Source organism: Suricata suricatta, chromosome 5 (genome assembly GCF_006229205.1).
Source record: "Suricata suricatta isolate VVHF042 chromosome 5, meerkat_22Aug2017_6uvM2_HiC, whole genome shotgun sequence".
Classification (NCBI taxonomy): domain Eukaryota; kingdom Metazoa; phylum Chordata; class Mammalia; order Carnivora; family Herpestidae; genus Suricata; species Suricata suricatta.
In genome coordinates, this window is record NC_043704.1 from 6864746 (window position 1) to 6868651 (window position 3906).

Consider the following 3906-nt stretch of genomic DNA (forward strand, 5'->3'; position numbering starts at 1 on the left):
GCACAGACAGGACCCGGCCCAGCGGGGGAGCAGAGGCTCACGACCGGGGGTCCACGTGGACAGCCTGAGACACGAGAACCAGACCCGCGGAAGGCACGAGGAGGCGCGCCAGGCCGGCGGCACCGCGGAGCGGAACCAGGCACACCTGACAGAGTGCGCGCACGCTCCCAAAGGCAAGGACCACAGCGCTCCCGGCAGCCGGTCTGCACACTGCTCAAAAGCTCCCAACCGAGCGGACCACCGGGGGATTTTCACGCGCAGGCGCACTACCGCCAATGACCGAGAACCATCCACGATCCTGTGCCAGATGCAAAGGTCACCTTCCAGCCGGACTCAAATCGAAACGCAGACAGAGCAAGAAAGCACTAGAATGAAGAGATAATGGGGGTGCCTGGGAGACTGTCGCTTAGGCATCCGACTTCAGGTCAGGGCGTGATCTCACGGTTTGTGGGCTCGAGCCCCACATCAGGCTCTGTGCCAACAGCCCCGATCGACCCTTCCAGCCCCAAGGAAAGCAGGATGCACGACAGCCCTGGGGCCCGGAGCCCACGAACCACCACGAGCGCCTCCACCAGACTGGAGGTCACTGCCAGTGTCGACGGAGACGGAACCTACGTGCGAGTCCTCGAGCCTCGAGAAGTCGGACTCCTCCCCGGAAAGGGCTGGACCGGGGCCTCCGCGCAACAGTTCTGCACTCAAATGAGGCACCCGGTGCCAGGCCAGCGGTCGCCCCAGGTCTCTGCCCCAGAGAAGCACCGTGGAAGGCTCCAGAAGCTGAGTAAGGACTTGCCTTCCTCCCTCAATAAAACCAGAGTGAGGTCTTCCTCCTGGAACGCTCTCAGGACGAACCCGCCCTTCCACTGGCCGGGACCCCCCCCCCTCCCACGGCCTGGCCCCTCCCACCGACGGCAGCGCTGCTCTGGGGGGCGGGGCTGTGCCTTCTCACCAAGGCCTCTCCCCTTCCCTCGGCCTGGGGTTCCTCCTGGGTCCCACGCTGGGCCATGAAGACCCTCGGGCGTCCCTGGGACTGTCCCCACGCCTGACCTCATGGCCAGGAACAGATCACTCGAGGCCCGTGGGTTGAGGCCACCCAGGGTCGCGCTGGGGACCTGCACGGCAGCCCTGAAGGCAAAGGGGGGGCCCCCGATCCAACTGGGACCCTGGTTCTGACACAGCTCATGCTCCTGGACTGGGCTCACGCCTAGCGCTCCCGCCCCGGTGTGGGTTAGCTCCTCGGGGCCCCGACCAGCCACTGGCCTTCTAGAGGGGACGCGGACGCCAGCCATGCACCCTGCGTCCTCGCCCAGAAAAGCAGCGTCCTACCGCGAACCACCCCGTGACCTGCCCCGGCCCATTCTGGATGTCACCCTGAAAAGCAGGCCGCGCCCACGTCCTCACCTTCCAACATGGCCCAGTTCCGCCGCAGGTGGGCAGACACTTTTCTCTACTGTGGGGCCTTCAGGGGCAGCAGCCTGAGGAGACAACGGGGCGAGGGCGCTGACAGCAGGGCCACCTCGGGGACGGGCGGGCCACCAGGCGGGGGCCAGGCTGCAGGGCCGGGAGACATGCGCTCCGGCCGCCTCGCGAACCCCAGCCCGCCGTCCTGGCGCGACAGACACAGCCGTCCTCGTGTCTCTTCGGGATGACGACCCGGGACATGAGGGCCGCCAGCATCCCCTCCATGTGGCTGCCACGTGTGGCCGTATCTGAGGAGCCCGGCAGCCCTGACGCGTTCCCGCTGCGGGCATTCCCTTCACCCCCACCCTCTGGAGGAAGGCTCCCCGGAAGGGTGGGGGCCCCCAAAGCCCTCGGTCATGGGTGCACCCGTAACGGATGGACGGCCTGCACGGGGCAGGGCCAGCCTCATCTCGTGCTTCCCCCCATGTCCTAGGAGCCTCGGGACGGGCAGGGGCAGCCCCGTTTTCCAGATGGGAGCCCGCTCAGACCACGTGCCGGGGTCACACGTCACCCGCCCACAGCCCACACGCCTTTCTCCACACGTGGGCGCCCCAAGTCCAAGGCCCCACACGAAGGCCGTGTTAACCCTGCCAACGTCAAGGACACACCCCCAACCACATCAACTGTTGGGCCCTCTGCTAAAAAACCTGACCTGGGGACGTCTGGGGGCTCAGTCGACAACTCAGGTCACGATCTCACTGTTATTGGGGTTCAAGCTCCATGTCAGGCTCTGTGCGGACACTCAGAGCCTGGATCCTGCTTCAGATTCTGTCCCCCTCTGTCTACCCCTCCCCCACTCATGCTCTGTCTCTCTCTCAAAAAGAAACATGAAAAATATTTTTTCTTAATGAAAAAAAAAAAAGACGTGTGACCAGGACAATCACAAAGAAAACGTGGCAATGACAGCACCCACCCTGGGAACCAGCACTGCAGGGGTCTTGAGCTGAGAGCTGGTGGGCGGGGCACCCCCTGCCCCACCCCCACCCCTGCACGCATCACAAACCTGGACCCACATCACAATCCCTCTGGCCACGCCCCCAGGGACACAGCCCCCAGCACCAAGACAAGAGCCAGCTGGCAGCAGGCCTGGCTGTCCCCACCTCCAGAACCACCATGCCACCTCACCTGCCACCAGGCGCCTGTGGGCCTCAGAGCACAAGAGGGGTGTCCCGGCCCTCCTGCAGCGCCCACAGACCCCGGCGCTCCTGCAGCGCCCACAGACCCCGGCCCTCCCCGAACACGACATCGCACACCCTGGGCTGGAAAGTCACTACTGCCTGGGAAGCAGCTTCCAACCAGTGGCGTGGAGCTGGACAACGGGGACCCTGGGGCCACTGCCCGCGAAGAGACACAGAGACATCACATCACAGCCTCCACATGGCCCAGAGGCTGCCGTTCAACTCGGCCAGTGCAGCCCCGAGCCCGGATGGGTCCCGACCTGACGACCCCATCATGACCCGCCGCTCGGCTGGAAGCTAGAGAGGGGTTCCACCCGAAGCCCCCCCGCAGGGCCCCCTCCCCACCTGAGAGCCAGAGGCCCGGGTCCATGCTGCACGTCCGTCCACGTCGCCAAGTCCTGGGTGAGCCTGTCCTGTGGCGCTAGGGAGCCGCTCAGGGGGTCACATCCCGCCCGGCCCGGCCCCGCCCGAGGGGGCCTGCCTGGCAGGAGGGGCTCCGGCCACAAGGCCTGTGGTGTGAGCAGGCAGGGTCCTCGCTCCCAGGGGTGCTCCCGGTCCTGGTCCTTGGGTGCTTGTTTTCTGAATCCTGGGGCTGATCCAGGCTGCCTTTCCAGGGCCTTGCTGTCGGGGTGTGTGGTGTGTGTGTGTGAAGTGTGGGTGTGTGTCTGTCCCTGGTATGTGTGTGTGGGTGTCTATCCCTGGTGTGTGTGTGTGTGTGTGTGTGTGTGTGTCTGTGCCTGGTAGGTGTATGTGTGTATCTCTGTGGTGTGTGTGTATCTAGCCCTGGTGTGTCTGTGTGTGTCTGAGTCTTGCCTGGTGTGTGTGTCTGTGTGTGTGTACATGTGTGTGTGTCTATGTGTCTATCCCTCGTGTGCGTGTTTGTGTGTCCCTGGTATGTCCCTGGTGTGTGTGTGTGTGTGTGTGTTTCTAGCCCTGGTGTTTGTGTCCAGCCCTGGTGTGTCTGCGTGTGTCTGAGTCTAACCCTGGTGTGTGTGTGTCTATGTGTCTATCCCGGGAGTGTGTGCATCTGTCCCTGGTGTGTGTCTGTCTTTCAGCCTTTTCCTGATGTATGCGTGTCGCTATCCCTGGTGTGTGTGTGTGTGTGTGTGTATGTGTGTGTGTGTCTAGTCCTGGTGTGTCTGTGTGTGTCTGAGTCTAACCCTGGTGTGTGTGTGTGTGTGTGTTTGTGTGTCTACATGTGTGTGTCTTGTACGAGTGTATGGGGGATAGACACATACACACACACACACACCAGGGCTAGACACACAGA